Raw genomic sequence first — 23,821 nt, forward strand, 5'->3', positions numbered from 1 at the left:
ATCCTGTAAAGTGTTACACTTATGCCGTATCCGTCAAAATTGCCCATATGGTAAGTTGTCTCTCAGGAATTTGGGATGGTAACTCCCAATCTAATGACAAACTGTTTCAATCAGTGTTTTTTTTGTAGGGGCTGGTCTGCAATGCGTCCCCAACCTGCCTAATCATAAGGCAGAGGAAGGGGAGTTCCTCTTCTGAGATATTATGGGAGAATCGTAAGTAGTGGAGAACCTGGCCTTATGGGCCAAGCGGCGCAGGGCATGCCTTAAGATCCCCGAACTCACCTGCCTTGACCGACAGAGACACTGGACACTGTTAGGCGTAGAAAAGTAGTTTATTAGCTGCAGCTAAGCACAGTTATCTAAGAAGTACCACACAGGTAGGTTCTCAAGAGACTGCCACTTCAATCTGTGGCGCACAGTCTATTATACAACACAAGTTTACAATGACAACTCCCAAGATACACAAAACTAACGAATAGGAATAGTTCGAAAACAAGTATCAGATGTCTAAAACACACCCTCCTTTCAGACCCCGTGTGCTCCCCTCCCATCAGGTTAATCAACACAGGTGACCGTAATCCAGTTTGCAGGTGGTAAAACATGTGTAGAATGCTTCAAAAGGAGAGCTATGTAACAAGAGAACACACAGAGAGAATAGTGAAGGCCAGTTAAATAAGATAAGGTAGAGAAGAATGGTGGGACCCAAACAGTGGAATAAAGTCATGGATTAATCAGTCTAGACATGGCTTTGCGAACTCGGCCGGACCCTAACATCAGTATTGCACACAAGGACAAAGGTTGCTCTTCGACAAAAAAAACACCGAGCAGCTGAAAGTGGCAAAAAGACCATTTTCCTGCGTTAGCCGTGCTGCCTGAGTGAGGCAACATAAAATGGCGACTGAACGCAAAATGGTGACTGTAGCAAAGCGAGGCTAAAACTACGTAACCTCAGACCCTCCTTTTGCCATACTCAGGCAAAGCAAAAGGAACCCATGTCAATCTGAGTCGATGTCAATGGTCATGAGGTCACTAAGATGTTGTTGCACCATCATCTTAATATGTTCAGTCTGTTGTGCTACTGGTTTAGAAACACAGGTCGTGGCACAAAGTCCACAAACAGCTGGACCACACTGTAGACAAAGACAACAAGAAAAGACGAGTGCTAGAATCATTCCAAGGAAAGTTAGTACTTTCCATCCCCAAGTGGACAGTAGTCCCCAAAACCATCCCATCACAGACCAATCTCCGGTATCTTGGTGAATAGATTCAGAGATGACATGTAGCTTAGAGATGGCTTGGTATACCGTAGGGGCGTTATCAGGAATGTAAATACAGCAACTAGACCCAATCAATTTGCAAACTCCTCCTTTGTCTGCAAGCACTATGTCTAACACCATCCTGTTCTGCAAAGTCATAAGTCGGTCCGCCTGAAGCTCAGCAGTTAAATTTTTCAATGCTCCAGAAGTGACATTAATTGTGGCATCAACCACACGGACCAACTGTCTGATATTTTTACTATTGGCCATCGGACCCCAGAAGGGAAGGAATCCTTTCAGAAAGTCCCCTCCTTCTTGCCCTGCTGTATCTCCCGAATCTATTACTCCTCTAGTAACTCTAAAAATGTGTGGGAAGCCATGTATAAGCTTTATCGTAACAGATAAAATATGTACCTTGTGATGCCACTAACGGTGCGGGAGTAGAAGGAGTATAGACATAAGTGTGGGAACAGTTGCTCCTCTCTTGCTTAGTTTTGGTATTTTGACCATTAATTTGTAAACACAAACAACCTTTTTGGGGTACTACCCAAATAGTTGCAGAATTCCGCTGTTTAAGCTTGTCAGTGAGGCTAAGAGTATAACGAGTTATATTCCACCCATCATACGCTCTCTTTTCATCTTTGGGTATCTTGATGATGTCAGCAATCTTTGCCATAGTTACAATGCCCTTTATCAAAGAACTGTGACTAAAATCCACTCCACCATTATAGGATCCACCAGAAGGATATCTGAGTAAATTCTAGTATGTATTAGAAAACATAGCCAGATAAGCCCAAGCAGAACCTTCGTATGAAAAGGGGAGAACTAGATACGGCATTCCTCTTTGTGTATTATGTGGTATGAGGCCACATACCCAACAATCAGTAATATTTACAATCAATTGATGCTGGTGTAACAGTTGAATGAACGAATTGTTAAGATATTCCATTCTTCTCATTTGCTCGTGATCTGGGAGTGTAGTACGTAGATTGATCTTGGCTTGACAGACAGAGTGGCCCTGTTGTATCGCAGGTCACATCCATAAGTATATTAAGGTCTCCCACTAGGAAAGCATGATCAATAATCAAGTCATGCAATCTGGGTATGCAGTGTCTGAAAAAATTAAGTGGAGTCTAAATATGACACATAGACATTAGCTAGGAATACTAGGTGGCCCTCCTGTATCTCTGTCCTTAGGGCATAACACCCATGTTCATCAAGGATAGTAGTCTTAGGGCTCAATGGCACACTTCTATGAATTAAAATGCAGACCCCTCTCAAGTATGCATGAAAAATAGCACTGGGATCCCCAGTGACATGCAAAGGTGTGTGTTCTGCAGATAGGCAATTTGAGCACTGTGTTGTTTGAGACATCGCAGAACCTGCTACCCTTGTAGGGATTATTGAGGCCTCATATGTTCCATGACATCAGTGTGCATCCTACAGATTGTGATTCAGCGGGGTGCAGTGGCATTATCCCGAAATGTGTGAAAGACAATAGGACAGTGCATGTGGAGGACAGGTGAAGGTCAGCATGTGTGGAAAAACATAAGCAACATCATATACTCTCCCACACCTCCCACTACCCACACTAGGGAATCGATAGCCCAGCGAATCCCTAACTAAACATCCCCATAAACGCAAAAAAAATGAAACAGTGAACATTACTGAGTACACCACTGGGTGGTGGGAATGCTGCGACGGAAGCTCGGATACGGTCGAATCCATGCTGACAAGCTATAGAATGAGACAATTTTTGGCGACAACTAGCATAACTGGGATATGCAACTGCTGTTACGTGCAGCAGGGGAATTCCAATAGTGTTGTGAGACTATAAGGATCCCCCAGAGGGGAAAAGGTCAACACTGGCATTGGAATGAACATCCGGTCGAGATCTTTCGGGAGTGGAGCGATGTGTAAGGTTATGGTCTTTTGAATAATGCCTACAAAAGTTCTGTGCTGCTGCTGGTTTGTCGAAGAAATGGGGTTTCCTTTCAACATCCACCTTGAATTGTGCAGGGCACATCACACCGTACCTAAGACCTAGCTTTCGAAGGGAAACTTTAATATTGTTACATTTGTGACGAGCGTCCTGTACAGCTATGGTGAATTCAGAAAATAAAGAAATCTCAGATCCTTGCCAGTGAAGAGTTACGATTTCTTGTGCGAGCCTGAGGGCTGCATCACAGTCCTGGAAGTTCAGCAGCCTGCTGATGATCAGTCTGGGAGGGTATCCAGGGTTGGGATGCAGGCCCAGGGAACAATGGGCTCATTCTACAATGAATGTGGATGTGAAGTGTTGCCGATCCATCAGGTCTATCAGTAGTTTTTCACCAAAGAGATCCATGCACCTCGTGTTTTTTTACTCAGCGACCCCTCGGATATGCAGGTTATTACGTCATCCCCTAGACTCAAGACCTTCGTTCTTTATAGTTACGGTCTTCAACAATTTCTCTAGTCTCTCCACGCTTTTTGTAGTTTGGATAGTTCTATCTTCAACAACCAAAACCTTTTCCTCATCAGTGTCCAACCTGGCAGCATGCCTATTGAAGCATTCGTTCACAGTATTGAGGCATCCAGCAAGGGCATTTAATCTGCAATCAACGGCATGGAAGCCCGCTCTCAGTTGCCCCATTATGGCATCCGTTCCAGAGAGTTGTTTGGCCAGTGGGCCTCCCACGGCACCCCTGTCTGCTACAAGTGTGGGCTCTGTGATGTCAGTTTGTTTAGGCTCATCGAAAGCAAGCTTCTTTTATTTAGGATAACCCTGAACAATAACTGGAGAATAGATTAGAGGGGTAGCACTACAGTGGTTAGTGTCTTGTGATGATGTACTCTGTGTGGCATCGGGGAAGTTTAGCTAAATTGTGGACATTTATTGCTATCTGTCTCTATCTTTTAGATCAGTCAAGCAACCTCTCTTGTCATTTATTATCAAGGATCACTTTGGAATGATGCAGGCTCTTATCGGTTCTCACCTACATTCTTGAAACTCCCTCTATGTGAGAATCACACCAAATCTTGCTTTGGCTGCCATAGAACACAGTAGCTCATTTACTGCATTTTTCCACATAGTGTTTGGTCATATCCAGCAAAATTACACTAGTTGCTGGGGATAAGCTCTCATCTTTAAAGAGTCTCTGTATATGCTGTTGCAGTGCTAGATGGCTCTCACCATAGACATAGGCTAATGCATTTCTTAATTTCATCCAGTTCAAACTCCTCTCTCTTTCTATCATCCCAATTGATGTTACTACCCAGTATCCTCAAAGCTTTCAGATTAGTCATTCTTTTAACTATTTAGTGGCTAAATTGCGGAGCTCTCTCCCACTTTTCATTCAGAAGGCATATGACTTACCTATGTTCCAGAAACTTTTAAAAAAAACAGAATGTTATCTGGTATGCTGAATTATCTCTATTGCTGTTTCTCTTTCTAGTACCAGTACACATTATGGGAACTACTTCCTTTACACATTTATAAAAAGGGTGATTTAAACAACTAGCCACACCAACACTGAATGGATGCCATCAATCATACTAGCGCACCTACAAACCTTATTCTAGAATTTGTGGTGTAATTCTGCAAATTAAAACTCTACATAAAAGATCTAAAAATAAAGCTCAGAGGCAGCTGATCTTCTATACCATTTTTTCTGCCAGAGATGTAGAAGCACAGTAGAAAAATAAGCACAATTTAACAAATGAACTGAGGTAGTAGGAGGAGAAAGGGGACAACTAAAAAGAACACCTTTTCATTAAAAAACGTTCATGGAGCTGCTTTCATCCTTATTTGCCAAAGTGCAGAAGACCCCGGGGTATCCCAGTTTCAGAAGAATTTGTTTCTTCATCTAGGTACTTTAACAATTCCAACAGCCTGCACAAGTGGGCTATTTCTTGCCTCAATATGTCATGGTTGATGTTCTTATAGAGTTAAGGGATCCAGAAAAGATTTATTGTCCATATGTGATCTATTTTCCTTGCTTGAAGCAGATGAATCTCTTTCAGAATATGAGCAAGAGGTTTCACCCCAGTGAAGTCTGGTGGGACTCCTTCAAGTCAAGTGAATAGGACATATTGATGGATCCTGCTGACATGAAAGTGGCCTTCACTTCAATTGGCATTATGATCTACTAGATATTTGATTTAGAATGCCTTGAAGAATTTTAGATGTGATATCTTGTTGATACACTGGAGTGTGATAAGCGAATACGACTCCGAACTAAGTTCTAGTGTTTCCAAATCAAGTCCCTTGTAGCATATTTTGACCTCAATCGAAGAATTTTAGGCCACTTTCTGGCCATCTGACTGTGGTTCATGGTGATTTCACAAGAAGGGGGGACCAGGAGCCCTTGAAGGTCCAGCATAGGTGTTCTGAATATGACAAAAGCATAATAAGTAGTTCCTACACAAAACAGTGATGGACTAAGATGAGCAGGTCAGTTAGGACCTAGTGAGTCAGCAGGGAATGCGACTCCTTAGGAGCAAGAGCCATTACACACGGTCCTGGGTGTCATGTTTCATCATTGGATGAGCTCCACATTGGACGGGCGCTGCAATTCCCGATGGGCATCCACAAGGGGGCTCCTTACCAGAGATTCTTTCGGTATGTTGTATGAAGTGTGTGAAGCATGGGTGTGGAGCTAGTTGATGTAGATTTGTGTAAGGAATTTTTTAGCTATCATTAGTGCACCAAGACATGTAGACAGATGTGAAAAACACCACTAAAAGATTCCAAGCACTGTGCCCATCAGGGTTAAACTTCCCTATTGCGGTGCAATTGGGCTTCCTTGAGTAAGAGTAGAGCCGCACGCTAACTAGGCAAGCTGTTTAACAAACACAAAAATATATCTACAAAATGAGTATGCCGAAACGGAATGGAGTCCATCTTGTGAAAGGCATACGGTTAAGGATGCCTCTCTGGGTTAATTGGTACTTAGAGTGTCCGTAGTAAAGGTGTGCAGGGTTCCCTACTGGACTCAGCTCTCCTGGAAGTGAGGGAGCGAGCTGGAGAGTGGTGTTTTTTGTACCATGATTTTAGGAGTCAATGGCTGTGGGTGATGTTGGTTCCAGGCAGTTAGAATGCTACATTATCGCTGGAGGGGACCACGCACAGGCGCCATCTTGTCTTTGGTGATGTAACTGGCTGGGGTAGTCCTCTCAATCACTACGAAAGTAATGTGTAAAAATCACTATATATTTCAAAACGGCATGTCAGAGTTGTGGAGAGGAACTAATTCAGAGTAATGAGCAGGCTGGGGTAACTACCCACTTTTAATTGTATGGCAATAATGTGCACTGCATGTATGCTGTTACAGGCATCATGTGGTAGATGTGGTAGGCTGCCCCTAGTCCAGGGACTCAGTATAAATATATCATTATTTAAAGGATTATAAACCCAGTAAATAAGGTATCAGAGAGGGTGCCAGTGGGAAGCATTTGTCTCTTGAGAGGACAACGCCCCGGGGGTGGTTCAACTTTTTGTTGCGCATCTAGTGCAGAGTTTCGCACTATGGAATCTCATCGTTCAATCCATTTAAATGTGTTGCCAAATGAAAAATCTATTTTTGTTCCCTTCTGAACAGTATATTCTTGTCCATATTAGGGTGTGCTTCCAGAGCTGTCCTTTCCATGTCGTCAGGTGAGTGGCCCTTACTGAGGTAGTGTGTACTCATTTTGGTGCTCATGTTTTTTACAGCGTATGTTGATACTGTGTTCATTTATTCTAACTTTTACTGGTCGGGTGATCATTCCCACATACCTTTTCCCACAGTGACAAGTCACCATGTAGACACAGTTTTTTTAAGGCAATTTGTGTGTATCATTTGTGTCGAAATCAAGGTGGTATCTAGCTGGACTTCTTTTCTGGTATCAGTGAATTTCCATAAAAAACAAGACCCACATGGGTGGTGACCATGGACCGGAAGTAGGTTCCAGAATGATATCTGTTCTGCTTGTGTTTGAGCTTGTGGTCCTTTGTCTACCAACATATCCTTGAGGTTAGAAGTGCATTGAAATGTAAATCAGGTACTTTTGAAGGACAGCTCACTCATCTGAAAACTGGACAAATGTTTCCTGACAATGTTTCTTATTTTGTTTAAATTTGGAGTCTAGGTCAAAACACACATTAGTAATTCTTCATGTTGTCTTCTCTAGGATTCTAATAAAGCCTCTCAGCTGCAGTTTCTAGCACGTTTCTGGGCCCACCTCAAGTTATGAGGGGGATAGTGTCATGCCTTCAAACTGGCAGAGAAGGATTGTGCTTGTGTGTCATTATCCTGTAAAGTGCTACACTTATGCCGTATCCGTCAAAATTGCCCATATGGTAAGTTGTCTCTCAGGAATTTGGGATGGTAACTCCCAATCTAATGACAAACTGTTTCAATCAGTGTTTTTTTTGTAGGGGCTGGTCTGCAATGCGTCCCCAACCTGCCTAATCATAAGGCAGAGGAAGGGGAGTTCCTCTTCTGAGATATTATGGGAGAATCGTAAGTAGTGGAGAACCTGGCCTTATGGGCCAAGCGGCGCAGGGCATGCCTTAAGATCCCCGAACTCACCTGCCTTGACCGACAGAGACACTGGACACTGTTAGGCGTAGAAAAGTAGTTTATTAGCTGCAGCTAAGCACAGTTATCTAAGAAGTACCACACAGGTAGGTTCTCAAGAGACTGCCACTTCAATCTGTGGCGCACAGTCTATTATACAACACAAGTTTACAATGACAACTCCCAAGATACACAAAACTAACGAATAGGAATAGTTCGAAAACAAGTATCAGATGTCTAAAACACACCCTCCTTTCAGACCCCGTGTGCTCCCCTCCCATCAGGTTAATCAACACAGGTGACCGTAATCCAGTTTGCAGGTGGTAAAACATGTGTAGAATGCTTCAAAAGGAGAGCTATGTAACAAGAGAACACACAGAGAGAATAGTGAAGGCCAGTTAAATAAGATAAGGTAGAGAAGAATGGTGGGACCCAAACAGTGGAATAAAGTCATGGATTAATCAGTCTAGACATGGCTTTGCGAACTCGGCCGGACCCTAACATCAGTATTGCACACAAGGACAAAGGTTGCTCTTCGACAAAAAAAACACCGAGCAGCTGAAAGTGGCAAAAAGACCATTTTCCTGCGTTAGCCGTGCTGCCTGAGTGAGGCAACATAAAATGGCGACTGAACGCAAAATGGTGACTGTAGCAAAGCGAAGCTAAAACTACGTAACCTCAGACCCTCCTTTTGCCATACTCAGGCAAAGCAAAAGGAACCCATGTCAATCTGAGTCGATGTCAATGGTCATGAGGTCACTAAGATGTTGTTGCACCATCATCTTAATATGTTCAGTCTGTTGTGCTACTGGTTTAGAAACACAGGTCGTGGCACAAAGTCCACAAACAGCTGGACCACACTGTAGACAAAGACAACAAGAAAAGACGAGTGCTAGAATCATTCCAAGGAAAGTTAGTACTTTCCATCCCCAAGTGGACAGTAGTCCCCAAAACCATCCCATCACAGACCAATCTCCGGTATCTTGGTGAATAGATTCAGAGATGACATGTAGCTTAGAGATGGCTTGGTATACCGTAGGGGCGTTATCAGGAATGTAAATACAGCAACTAGACCCAATCAATTTGCAAACTCCTCCTTTGTCTGCAAGCACTATGTCTAACACCATCCTGTTCTGCAAAGTCATAAGTCGGTCCGCCTGAAGCTCAGCAGTTAAATTTTTCAATGCTCCAGAAGTGACATTAATTGTGGCATCAACCACACGGACCAACTGTCTGATATTTTTACTATTGGCCATCGGACCCCAGAAGGGAAGGAATCCTTTCAGAAAGTCCCCTCCTTCTTGCCCTGCTGTATCTCCCGAATCTATTACTCCTCTAGTAACTCTAAAAATGTGTGGGAAGCCATGTATAAGCTTTATCGTAACAGATAAAATATGTACCTTGTGATGCCACTAACGGTGCGGGAGTAGAAGGAGTATAGACATAAGTGTGGGAACAGTTGCTCCTCTCTTGCTTAGTTTTGGTATTTTGACCATTAATTTGTAAACACAAACAACCTTTTTGGGGTACTACCCAAATAGTTGCAGAATTCCGCTGTTTAAGCTTGTCAGTGAGGCTAAGAGTATAACGAGTTATATTCCACCCATCATACGCTCTCTTTTCATCTTTGGGTATCTTGATGATGTCAGCAATCTTTGCCATAGTTATAATGCCCTTTATCAAAGAACTGTGACTAAAATCCACTCCACCATTATAGGATCCACCAGAAGGATATCTGAGTAAATTCTAGTATGTATTAGAAAACATAGCCAGATAAGCCCAAGCAGAACCTTCGTATGAAAAGGGGAGAACTAGATACGGCATTCCTCTTTGTGTATTATGTGGTATGAGGCCACATACCCAACAATCAGTAATATTTACAATCAATTGATGCTGGTGTAACAGTTGAATGAACGAATTGTTAAGATATTCTATTCTTCTCATTTGCTCGTGATCTGGGAGTGAGTAAAATTTATGGGGTGAAACAGTAGTAGATGGAGTTAAAGGGGCAGAAATAGGAACAGGTACTAACTGTAGAACATGAATAAGCCATCCAATGCATGCTAATAAACCACTAAGACCTACTAAAACGCATAATGCTACGCCACATCGACCAAATAATAATTTCTTATAATGAGCTCTCTTCAATATTTTCGTATCACTTCCTTTCCCTGTACTATCCATTACTCTAAAGGCGTTGCTCACGATAATCTTCCTAGATCACTTGGCTGTGATTGTTAGCCGTCCTATGACACTGCAAGTCCTGTTGACCTAGTCACTATTCAGGTCACAGCTCAAGACTCCTACCGCGACCCTGCAACTTGATGGATAAGGGAAGGAAAAACTTTTCTTTATTAACAGAATTTAAAGAAAAGAAAGTCAAAATTAATCGTCTTCAGAGGATCTTTTCCTCAAATTATATCGTCTCTTTCCGGATGTTGTTTGGTCCTGGAACAAATGTTCGGGATCTGTTGTGTCGAGTCTTAGATGAGAAGGTACGGCTTCCTGCAGAACATCATCGTCCTCTTTCTCTGAATTAGTCCAATCCAGGTGTGCACTGCTAAATGGAACAAACTTGGGTACCTTCTCGCACTCACTATCACCAATACCTTCTCGGACCCACTGGTCATAAGGCAAAGGCAATGGTACCCTTTTACAGTGCACACCGTGGATCCAATGTCTTTTTCCCAGGACCTTAACAGCCGTCCGAGTTGTAAGCAGGACTTGTCTTGGAGGCCCCCAGCGAGGTTCCAAATTCTTTTTCCTCTGGAAGTTCTTTAGACACACCCAGTCCCCAGGCTGGATGGTGTGTCCGGGATCTGAAGAGGCCTCTGGTAAAGCGTTTTGAACCTGTTGACGAATAACATGCAATTTAGTGGTGAAATCATGCAAATAGTCAATCAACAGTGGGTAGGGAATATCTGAGTACTCCTTGGGTCTGGGGACTACCCAGACGTTAGCTGGACGTCCAAACACAATCTCGTATGGGCTAAGCCCCAAACGAGAATGAACAGTTGTTCTAGTGGAAAGGAGTGCTAAAGGTAATGCATCAGGCCAAGAAAGGCCCGTGCTGGCCTGAATCTTTGCTAGCTTAAGTTTGAGAGTGCCATTGTAACACTCTACCAGACCCGCTGACTGAGGATGGTTTGCCGCATGGAATTTTTGTTTAATGCCTAAACCTACACACAGCTTTTGCATAATTTGACCTACAAATTCACTTCCATTATCACTCCAGACAATGCGCGGCAAACCAAACCTCGGGAAGAATTCTTTCAAGAGTATTTTAGCAGTGGACAAAGCAGTATTGTCCTTTAGGGGGTAGGCCTCTATCCATCTGGAAAAGGCACAAACCACCACCAGGACATACTTGAGAATATTGGAACGTTCCATATGAATGTAATCTATCTGCAGTACCTCGAATGGGTATGTAGGGGGTGCAAAGTGACCTGCTGGAGTTGGAGTTCCTTTTCCTGGGTTGTGCATCAAACAAACAATGCAATGTTTCACCACATTTTCTGCACATTTTGGAATACCCTCATTCTGCCATACTGGAGCTAAAAGTTTGCATATACCACGGGCATTAATATGGGCTGGTCCATGAGCCATAGTAACTACAGGCAGCACATACGCATCAGGTAACAACCATCGCTGATGCTCTGACAATTCCGTCCAACATCCCGTACTATCCAACATTCCCGTACTTTCTTTCCACGTACTCAATTCTTTCTCAGTGGCCTCCTTCTGAATTGCTTTCACACTTTCCACTGTGTCTTCACACATACCAGCTTCTGCAACCCATCTAGCAGGCCCTGCAACATACATGCGACTTTCAACATTCCTCGCTGTTTCCTTCGCTACCTCATCTGCAAATGCATTCCCTCGACCCACGTCATCAATAATCTTCTTGTGCGCACTGCACTTCACAATCGCTATCTGAATAGGCAGGGCAAGTGAGTCAAGAAGATCCGTTACCAACTGACCATGCTGTATTTTAGTGCCGTGGGAGGTAAAGAATCCTCTTTCCCTCCACAAACGACCAAAACTATGGGCAACACCAAATGCATATTGACTGTCAGTATAGACAGTCACTCTTTTCCCTTTCGCCAACACACATGCTCTTGTCAACGCAATCAGTTCTGCAGCTTGCGCTGAGTTATGCAAAATGCGTGCAGTTTCTACCACTGTGCACAACGTCGTGACTGCATAAGCAGCTGTTGTTTCGCCATTAGAGAGCTTGAAACATGACCCATCCACCCATAGGGTACACAGCAAGACCACTGACTCATTGTCAGGGAAATTGCTCTCCCACTCTCGCAGCTCCACCATTAAGTGAGGTGCCCCTGCCCCTGCACTCTTGAGTGTTGGTGATCGAGGCCCTCCTCCACCCGCAGGTTTCCCTGCGCCTCATCCCTTGTGGTCCAGTGGACCTCGGTCTCCTTTCTTTCTTTCTGCTCCTTCACTCGTTTTTCTCCCCTTTCTATCTTTCACCTTTCTGCACCTCTGCTCTTTTGCGCCTTATTTCTGCCCATTTCCCTTTCTCTCCCTCTGCTCCTTCACTCGTTTTCACTCGTTTTTTTTCCCCTTTCTATCTTTCACCTTTCTGCACCTCTGCTCTTTTGTGCCTTATTTCTGCCTATTTTCCCTTTCTCTCCCTCTGCTCCTTCACTCGTTTTTTTACCCTTTCTATCTTTCACCTTTCTGCTCTTTTCTGCATCTCTGCTCTTTTGTGCCTTATTTCTGCTTATTTTCCCTTTTTTCTTTATCCCGTCTTTCCTCCCTTTACCTTTCCCTGCCGCTGCTGCCCCCGCGGCTCCTCCCCCCCCAGCACGACCGGCCCAATCCAGCTCCCCTCCCCGCTCCCGCCTCCCAGCTGTCCAGCCCTCCCCGACCCCTACTTAATGGCGGCCACTGCGGGGACAGGCGAGCAAGACCACTGACTCATTGTCAGTGAAATTGCTCTCCCACCCTCAAGTGAGGTGCCCCTGCACTCTTGAGTGTTGGTGATCGAGGCCCTCCTCCACCCGCAGGTTTCCCTGCGCCTCATCCCTGGTGGTCCAGTGGACCTCTGTCTCCTTTCTTTCTTTCTGCTCCTTCACTCGTTTTTCTCCCCTTTCTATCTTTCACCTTTCTGCACCTCTGCTCTTTTGCGCCTTATTTCCGCCCATTTCCCTTTCTCTCCCTCTGCTCCTTCACTCGTTTTCACTCGTTTTTTTCCCCTTTCTATCTTTCACCTTTCTGCACCTCTGCTCTTTTGTGCCTTATTTCTGCCCATTTTCCCGTTCTCTCCCTCTGCTCCTTCACTCGTTTTTTTCACTCGTTTTTTTACCCTTTCTATCTTTCACCTTTCTGCTCTTTTCTGCATCTCTGCTCTTTTGTGCCTTATTTCTGCTTATTTTCCCTTTTTTCTTTATCCCTTCTTTCCTCCCTTTACCTTTCCCCGCCGCAGCTGCCCCCGCGGCCCCTCCACCCCCAGCACGACCGGCCCAATCCAGCTCCCCTCCCCGCTCCCGCCTCCCAGCTGTCCAGCCCTCCCCGACCCCTACTTAATGGCGGCCACTGCGGGGACAGGCGAGCAAGACCACTGACTCATTGTCAGTGAAATTGCTCTCCCACCCTCGCAGCTCCACCATTAACCGCATGCGTGCGGGCGGAATTCCGCTCGTATGCTGAGATATGCGAAACCGCATGTTACGTGACGATCTGGGCTCGTCATCAGCGTAGCAAGAGGCTACCTCATGACGAGCCCAGCTCGTCATCAGCGTCGAAGGGGTTAAGTGAGGTGCCCCTGCCCCTGCACTCTTGAGTGTTGGTGATCGAGGCCCTCCTCCACCCTCAGGTTTCCCTGCACCTCATTCCTGGTGGTCCAGTGGACCTCTGTCTCCTTTCTTTCTTTCTGCTCCTTCACTCGTTTTTCTCCCCTTTCTATCTTTCACCTTTCTGCACCTCTGCTCTTTTGCGCCTTATTTCTTCCCATTTCCCTTTCTCTCCCACTGCTCCTTCACTCGTTTTCACTCGTTTTTTTCCCCTTTCTATCTTTCACCTTTCTGCACCTCTGCTCTTATTTTCCCTTTTTTCTTTATCCCTTCTTTCCTCCCTTTACCTTTCCCTGCCGCTGCTGCCCCCGCGGCCCCTCCCGCCCCAAGCACAACCAGCTCCCCTCCCCGCTCCCGCCTCCCAACTGTCCAGCCCTCCCCGACCCCTACTTAATGGCGGCCACTGGTGCACCGAAGGCGCGTCAAAGGCAAGCACGTCTGCGCCCGTCTGCGACCCGTCCGCGACCAGCACCAGGAACCCTGGACCTCCGCCACGCCAACGCTACGACTCAGCAGCACTCCACGCACTCAACCCAGGCTGCAACAACAACTGCAAGCTAGCATCACCAGCCGACACCCATGGACCCTTCAGCTGTCACCGCTGCCGGCACACCTGCAGCACCGCCAAGAACACGGATCCAGCAAAACCCGCCCACAAGAACACAACCGAACCGAAGACCCTGCAATGCATCCTCCTCAACGTCCGATCCCTCCACAAACATGCCACAGAAATCTGGGACCTCCTCGACAGCACAACCCCAGACGTAGCATTCTTCACCGAAACCTGGACCAACACCACATCGGGACCGGACATCGCCATCGCCATCCCCCAAGGATACAAGATCTCCAGGAAGGACCGCCCCATCCACCCAGGAGGAGGAATCGCCATCGTCCACAAATCCAGCCTCCGCCTGAGCACACTCCCTGACGAGTCCACAGAACTGATGGAACACCTTCACTTCAAGATACTGGCCAGCCCCACCGCAGCCCTCCGAGGAACCCTCATCTACCAACCCCCTGGACCCCGTGGACCCTTCGCCAACTCCATCACGGACATTATCTCCCCGCAGGCCATTGCATCCACCAACTACACCCTGCTGGGAGACCTCAACTTCCACCTCGACAATCAACTGGACCCCAACTCCACATCCCTCCTGGACAACCTCCGCAACATTGGACTCCGCCAGATCGTGACCGAGCCCACGCACTCAGCAGGACACACCCTCGACCCCCTCTTCACTACAGGAAACTCCATCACCTTCAGCCACACCACCGAACTCCCATGGACCGACCATCGTTGCGTCCACTTCACCTTCAGAACACCCACCATCCACAGACACCAGCACCTGCTTCCACAAAGAAACTGGACCAAAATCACCGATGATCAGCTCACCTCCTCACTCAACAACTCCACCCCAACCATCGCGGAAAACGACGACCCCAACACCGCAGCCCGAACCCTGCATAGATGGATCTCGGACAGCACCAACACCATAGCCCCCTTCAAGAAAAACAACAATACCCGTGCCAAGAAAGCCAGATGGTTTACCACCGAACTTCGAGAGTCCAGGTGCACATGCCGCCGCCTCGAAAAGGCCTGGAGAAACACCAAATCCACAGAAGCCCACAACAACTTCAGAGCCGCCACCAACGCCCACCATCAACTCATCAGAGAAACGAGGAAAAAAGCGATTGAAGACAGAATCTCCACCCACGCACACAACAGCAAGGAACTCTTCAGCATCATCAAGGAGTTCGCCCAACCCACCAGTGAGTCTACCGACATCCCTCCCTCACAAGACCTCTGCGACAAACTCAGCATCTTTTTCCACCACAAAATCAAGAGCATCTACGACAACTTCGACGAAGACAACCAACACACTGAACCCTCACCAACCACCCCCGACATCCGGAAACCAGCGATTGATGACTGGACAGCCCTCACCACCAAAGACACACTGAAGACAATGAAGTCAATCCACTCAGGGGCCCCCACGGACCCCTGCCCCCACCACATCTTCAACAGAGCCGCCAACACCATCGCACCCATGCTCCGCCAAACCATCAACCGCTCCCTGGCGACCGCCTCATTCCCCGACGACTGGAAACACGCCGAGGTCAACCCCCTCCTAAAGAAACCCTCAGCGGACCTCACCGACCTCAAAAACTACAGACCCATCTGCCTGCTCCCGTTCCCAGCGAAAGTCATCGAGAAAGCCATCAACAGCCAACTCGCCACATTCATTGAAGAACACAACATCCTCGACTCCTCCCAATCTGGCTTCAGAAAAAATCACAGTACGGAAACCGCCCTCCTCGCCGCAACAGACGACATCTGCACCTTACTGGACAAAGGAGAAACAGTAGCCCTCATCCTCCTCGACCTATCAGCGGCGTTCGACACAGTCTCCCACCGCACCCTAATACGCAGACTCTACGATGCAGGAATCCAGGACAAGGCCCTCGACTGGATCTGCTCCTTCCTCTCCAGCAGGACGCAGCGGGTCAGACTCCCCCCTTTCCTCTCGGACCCCACACCTATCACCTGCGGAGTCCCCCAAGGCTCCTCCCTCAGCCCGACGCTCTTCAACGTCTACATGGCTCCACTTGCCCCCATCGTCAGAACCTACGGACTCAACATCGTGTCATATGCAGACGACACCCAGCTCATCCTCTCCCTATCCAACGAGCCCAACACCGCCAGACGCAACTTTCGAGAAGGCATGGAAGCCGTCGCCAAATGGATGAAAAACAGCTGCCTACAACTAAACACCAACAAAACAGAAGTACTCATCATGGGCCCAAACCCCGACGCCTGGAGTGACACCTGGTGGCCCACCGCCCTCGGAAACCCGCCAACCCCCACAGACCACGAACGCAACCTGGGAATCATCCTGGACTCCGAGCTCAAAATGGACCGCCAGATCAACTCTGTCTCATCTTCCTGCTTCCACACCCTCCGCCTCCTTCGTAAGACCTTCAAATGGATCCCCCTCGAACACCGAAAGACAGTCACTCACGCCCTGGTCACCAGCAGACTCGACTACGGCAACGCACTCTACGCCGGAATAAACAAAAACCTCATCCGCAAGCTACAGAACATCCAGAACGCCGCCGCAAGACTGGTCCTCAACCTGCCAAAACACTGCCACATCTCCCAGCACCTGCGCACACTCCACTGGCTCCCCGTCGAGGCGAGAATCACCTTCAAGATGCTCACCCACGCACACAATGCCCTCCACGGCACCGGACCAGCATACCTGAACAGCCGACTCAAATTCCACGCACCCCAAAGAACCCTACGATCAGCCCAGCTTTCCTACGCTGTGGTCCCCCGCACCAGAAAGACCAGATCGGGAGGCCGCTCCTTCTCCTTCCTCGCGGCCAAAGCATGGAACGCCCTTCCGCTCCACCTCAGACAGACAACATCGCTCCCCATCTTCGCAAGAAACCTCAAAACCTGGCTCTTCGACAGAACCCCTCCTTGATGGAATGGAACCTGCACCCCCCCAACTCCCCCCCCACCCCTAGCGCCTTGAGACCCTTACGGGTGAGTAGTCGCGCTTTAACAAACTCCTGATAGAGGGTACCATCCGGATCCACAAGTGGTGTATCCTTGAGGTCTATTCGACCCTTTGTTTCTTCTTCAGTGCGAAGAAAACAATCGTGCTGATCTTGTACATTATTAACATCCAAAACAGGCAACAATGTGGCTGGATTCAAAACATTACATCTTCTTATATGTATATGACTAGCTAGAAGCGTCAACTCATATCCAGACAAACGAGCACTCGTTAAATGCTGAGTTTTTGTCCTATTAAGAAGAGTATCCACTGCATGTGGCACCATAACATTAAGAGTATGATCTAACACTAGTCCAGCGTACTGACGAATAGAAATGGCCGCTGCTGCTGTTGCTCTAAGGCAACTAGGTAATGCCTTCGCTACTGGATCTAATGTTGCAGAAAAATAGGCACACGGCCTTTGTTTATCACCGAATCGTTGCGTTAAGACTGATAATGCGCAACCTTTCCTTTCATGCACATAAAGTGTGAAAGGTTTACTGTAATCTGGAGTACCTAACACAGGAGCAGAACACAAAGCAGTACGTAAGTCTGTAAAACTCTTTTGGCATTCATCAGTCCAAGGCAAAGGCTGAGGCGTATCTTTAAGTGTAAGTGCCAACAAAGGTTTAGCAAGAAGGGAAAAATTTGGAATCCATTGCCTACAATAAGAGGTAATACCTAAGAAAGCACGCACTTCTCTCTGTGACAACGGTACAGACATTCGTGCAATTGCATGAATACGTTCTGGAGTCAATCGCCTTCCCTCCTTCGACAAGAGATGACCTAAGTAGGTAACCTCTTGTCGGCAATATTGTAACTTGGAAGACGATACTTTATGATGTAAATCAGAAAAATGCTGTAAGAGCGATACGGTCGCTGCTTTACAAACAGTCTCAGAATCAGCAGCAATCAATAGATCATCCACATATTGGATAAGAGTGGCACCTGAGGGCAAAGAAAATGTATCAAGTTGCGACTTCAAAGCTTGACTGTATATTGAAGGACTCTCACAATAGCCTTGAGGTGCGCGTTTAAACCGGAAGCTTCGACCTCCGAGAGAGAAGCTGAAAAGATCTCTACTTTCCTCAGCAATAGGAATGCTAAAGAAAGCATTCTTAAGATCGATCACTGAGAACCAGACTGCTGAAGCAGGAATCATAGTAAGCAAAGTCATGATCTCTGGCACAACAGGAAATTGAGGGACAACAATTTTGTTGACCTCTCGAAGATCAATTACAAAGCGGTAAACAGGTGGCTGAGAGGGATCAGTACATTTAAGAATAGGCAAAACAGGACTATTGCAGACGTTTCCTCTACTCTCTTCAACCACACCCTTCTGAACCAAATCATGAACAATGGCCAACAAGGCTCGCTCACCGTCACTGGAGATTTTATATTGAGGAACACGTGGCATCTTAACATTGTCTTTGACAGTAATGACATACGGTGGAATTTGTAACAAACCAACATCATTTGGACCCACAGCCCAAAGTTTAGCCGGAAGAGATTGCAACTCGGGTGGCAGCTGTTCCTTAGAAACATACATTGGAGAAATCGTTTTATCACCCAATGTAAGATGTACACCAGAGGGTGAACAATACAATGTAGCATATAAACGTTTCAAAAGGTCTAAACCCAACAAATTCTCTCCGCAACCTGTCGTTAAAAGGAGTGGAGCTTCCAAATCATATGGACCAATGGAAATGGGCAAGGGACAAGAAATAGGATTTGAAACTGGGGCGCCAGAGAATCCTACAGAAACATTTGTTAAGCCGGACAAAGGTGCCCCAGGGAGTTTAGAACGCATGATAGAACTTCTCATAGCGCCAGTATCCAAGAGAAATGGTTCTGTAACACCTAATGCCATAACATTATCATAAGGTCCTTCCTGATCTACTGGAACTGATATGACTCCCTCACTTTGTCTCTGGCTGTCCTAGCTAGTATGGAAAGCAACATTCTCATTGTCGTAACAATAGTCATCATTGTAGTATTGTGCAGATTGAGAAGTCTGCTGGTCAAAATAATTCGCAGAAGCTTGAGAAGGAGAGGAACGTCGTTCCTGAGTAGGGGCACCACGACCTCTACCTCTAGATATGGATCGAGAATCACCACGACCTCGTGGCGCTAACGATCCACCATACCGTTGTAATAAAATCGGACAAGTGTTCTTAAAATGACCCTCTTCCTTACAGTAGGCACACTGGTTGGGGCCCCATGGAGTCCGAGGAACAGAGGGAACTGGCTTCTGCAACAACCTCTGAAACTGTGGGGGCTGGGAAAATGAGGGTTGAGCAGAACGAGGGGGGTAAGCCTGTTGCAAAAGAACCTTCGTTTTCAAGTCTTTTGTCTTTTTCTCCGCTTTCTCCTTATCTTCCTTCTCCCTATTCTCATAATATTGAGCAGTAGCCAATATCTGGGCAGTGGAAGAGACAGCCCACGAACTCTCCGACTGTTTTAATTTATTCGATAAGTCTGGAAGTAAATTAAAAACAAACTTGTCTACGAATAATCGCTGTCCCCCTTCAGTGCTCATGTCTTGCCCACTGTGGTCGATGAAAGTCTCCTCGAAACGAGTAAAGTCGGAGACACTTTCATCCATCTTCTGCTTACATGCTGCCAACTTATCTCAGTTAACGCGCTTCGCAGGCATTAAAGTTTTCATCAAATCTATTATTTTTCCAGGTAATTCTATAATCAAAGCATCTGGTTTGGCCCCACCTACTTGACCTACGTCAGCAGCCGTAATGGCAGCCCAATCACCACCTAAGGCTACCGCATGATCCTGCCTACGAATCTTAGCCCATATAGCTTGTGGGACTACATTCCCCATGAGTAAGTCAATATCAGCCAAATTCATAATACAAGCGTCAACAGTCTGAGACAGCTCCTTATAATATCCAGCAGGATTCTTACGAGGGTCCGGTAAAGACTGTTTAAGAGCCAATACTTCCGATCTTTTCCACGGGTCATGTACCCATATACGCTGAAAATGAGCAGGAACACCTGGATTATTACCTGCTTGGGGAACTGCATCTCTCCATATTGGAGGAACTTCTCGCATAGGATATTGTGTCGTCTTACGACGAACCGCAGGATCAGACTCAGGTGAATTTTGAGAGAAAAGGGTAGACCGAAAAGCAACAAGTTGCTGAACAGCGCGCTCCACAGCAGAACCCACGATCAATCCCTTATCAAATTGATCCTGGATGTCAAATAAATCTCGAGGAGGCGAGTCTAGATCTACGTCTCCCCATGCTTTAATCAAAGTATTGCACATTACATCAAATACGTATCTCTGTGTGGGCGCGTTCCTTTGAAGAAAAGTATCTAATATATCATACGGTACACGACTCGTGATCCAATTAGAAGCAAGGGAATCTAATTTAGTTTGTTCTTCGAAATCTGGAAATTGACTACGAGATTGCCTCCTAGACGAGGCAGGAGAGAAGAAAAGAGAGCCAAGCAAAGGCGACAACAGACCTGCGACAGTATCAACTAAACGCTGTCTAGCTGTAGGGGAATCTGAAACTAAAACGGGAGACAATGTATTCTGTAAAACAGAAGAAGAATCTGTAGCGAAAGAAACGACAGATGGAGAAGGTGAGGCACAGGAGATTGGGGTACAGACATTGTCGGCAAAGGAGGCATAGACAAAATGACGGGGACAGGTATTTGTGCAGGAAGGACAGCGGCCGCATTGGCAGCAGGCTGTAATGGTGGTGCATTGGCTCCTACCACGTAAGGCAGAGGTAATGTCAACAAATGGGACACGAAAGAATCGTCATCAGGAGTTTTACTCTTTGTAACGGTAGGCAATACAGGATAGCATCTATCCACTGCCATACGATGTTGTCTTTCCGACACCTGAATCATCTGATCAGTTTCATCATTTTTAAATTGCTGGGCAGCCTGTAGAATCGTCACACTCTGCTCTTTCTTATCTTTCTTCATTTGCTTAATTTCTTTCTGTTTGGCTTCCTTGCGCCATAGGCGAAAAGAGTCAAACATTGCCGGCCGGGCTTTTCTCTTGAATAAAATCGCTTCCAAATTATTTAAAATATCTGTCTCAAAGGACCCATGTTGCGGCCATTGTAAAACACCAACTGGAGGAATCGGACACGAATCCTCCAACCGGGAGTCCGCAGAACAAGCACAACAACAGAATTTCTTACATTTGCTAAATCCAGGCATTTTAACCTTACAAACGTCAAGGGATCTGTTTAGACAATAAAGTCACAGCACAAACGTACTTACCCCTTGGCTTCGGTTAGCGCGCTAATCGAATAACAAAAATACAAAACAAAGAGAGTGGGCGCTACCCACAAATACTTACCTAAATGCTTTTCTCACGCCAACAGATGTCCGTCTATCGTCTCGCGATACCAATCATCACCAGGGGCCAAGGCAGGGCGACAGTCAGGGCAGCAGTCGTCAGCAGCCGTCGGGAAGGAGTAGCCACGCTTCAAAAGACCTTCGGTCCACTTCGACATGCAGGGGTCGCTCACGTGGTTCGCGAAATCCTCCGGAATTTTCCCGCGAAGCTCCTCACGACTCTGGGGCAAAACTACTACCGCTGAAGTCGCCCCACGTTGGGCCGCCAATTGGAGAACCTGGCCTTATGGGCCAAGCGGCGCAGGGCATGCCTTAAGATCCCCGAGTTCACCTGCCTTGACCGACAGAGACACTGGACACTGTTAGGCGTAGAAAAGTAGTTTATTAGCTGCAGCTAAGCACAGTTATCTAAGAAGTACCACACAGGTAGGTTCTCAAGAGACTGCCACTTCAATCTGTGGCGCACAGTCTATTATACAACACAAGTTTACAATGATAACTCCCAAGATACACAAAACTAACGAATAGGAATAGTTCGAAAACAAGTATCAGATGTCTAAAACACACCCTCCTTTCAGACCCCGTGTGCTCCCCTCCCATCAGGTTAATCAACACAGGTGACGGTAATCCAGTTTGCAAGTGGTAAAACATGTGTAGAATGCTTCAAAAGGAGAGCTATGTAACAAGAGAACACACAGAGAGAATAGTGAAGGCCAGTTAAATAAGATAAGGTAGAGAAGAATGGTGGGACCTAAACAGTGGAATAAAGTCATGGATTAATCAGTCTAGACATGGCTTTGCGAACTCGGCCGGACCCTGACATCAGTATTGCACACAAGGACAAAGGTTGCTCTTCGACAAGAAAAACACCGAGCAGCTGAAAGTGGCAAAAAGACCATTTTCCTGCGTTAGCCGTGCTGCCTGAGTGAGGCAACATAAAATGGCGACTGAACGCAAAATGGTGACTGTAGCAAAGGGAGGCTAAAACTACGTAACCTCAGTAGGGATTTAATGTGTTGATCCAATTACAAAAATCCTCCCAAATTTCCCTTTCGGCTTTCCAAAAGATGAGAATGTCATCCATAAATCTGTGCCCCAGGATGATGTTAGTCTTAAGGGGATTATTGGTCAGAGAAATTGCTTTTCTTCAAAGTTGGCAATGTAGTGACATGCCAGACTGAGAGCAAAGGTACTCCCCATTAAAGTCCCTAGGTTTAATGGTATAGTTGTTCTCCATTTTGAAAAAGGTTTTCTATCAAACCTATTGTAGCACATTCCATTAGGAAGCTGATGGGAGTGGCCAAAGTCCATGTCTCTGTGAGAAGGGTGCTCCCTATTACCTCTACGGTGGCCCCCTGGGGGTCAGGATGACTTTTCATTAGAAAATCTGCCTCATTTATTTATTTATTTTCTTTTTTTTATAAATTTCTTTATTGATTTTCAGAATAATACAGTTACAGCTCTGATAAGAGAAAAATCTAAAAACAATCAAAGAAAATAGAAAACATAAAAACAGTGCACTTGCCATATAAGCCATATTACACAAGATAAAGGTATTGCAGAAAACAATGACATCTCCAAGATGACATTAGCGACCACTATATAAAAGAACCATGGTCAGTCACAAGTAGATGTAAATCCAGCTGTGCAAGTGTCATGACAATAAACATGGCCCTCCCACAGTGCATACCATGTACCTGACTATATCCCAGTGACTGTTTTATTTGTCCCTGTGATCGTTATACCTTTAATTTGAGCCAAGCCAACTTCATTGCCTGAGTTGACTTCCGCACCTGTACCGCCCGTCTGTCCTTGGACCCAGTCTATGAATGGCCCCCCGAAGTCTTTAGGCCTAGAGGCTGGCGGCAGTCAGTCCCCAAAACGTGGCTAGCTGCGTTCGCCCATATGTGACCTCTCTGATCCAATTCTTAACAGTTGGTTTTCTCTTACTACCCCATAGCAAGGCTATTTGACGCTTGGCGAAAAGAAGCAGCAGTGCGTGTAGTTTACGTTTTTTGACATGTGGTCTTTAACATACCCCAACAAGCACAATAGTGGAGAAGGAGACAGTGCAACCTCCAAAATCTGGTTTATAGCTGCAAATATCCCAGCCCAATAGTCAGTAATGACCGGACAGTCTCATGTCATAAGTAAAAAGGAGGTTGCAACCGCCCCGCATCGCCAGCAACAGGCATCTTCCCTTAGCCCCATTTTATGTAAACCAATGGGTGTTCTATAATAGCGATGTAAAAACTTGAAATGAATAAGCCTGAGCTTATAATTGGGCGATAACTCGGTCATCGGAGCAC

Source organism: Lissotriton helveticus, chromosome 8 (assembly GCF_964261635.1).
Source record: "Lissotriton helveticus chromosome 8, aLisHel1.1, whole genome shotgun sequence".
Lineage (NCBI taxonomy): Eukaryota > Metazoa > Chordata > Amphibia > Caudata > Salamandridae > Lissotriton > Lissotriton helveticus.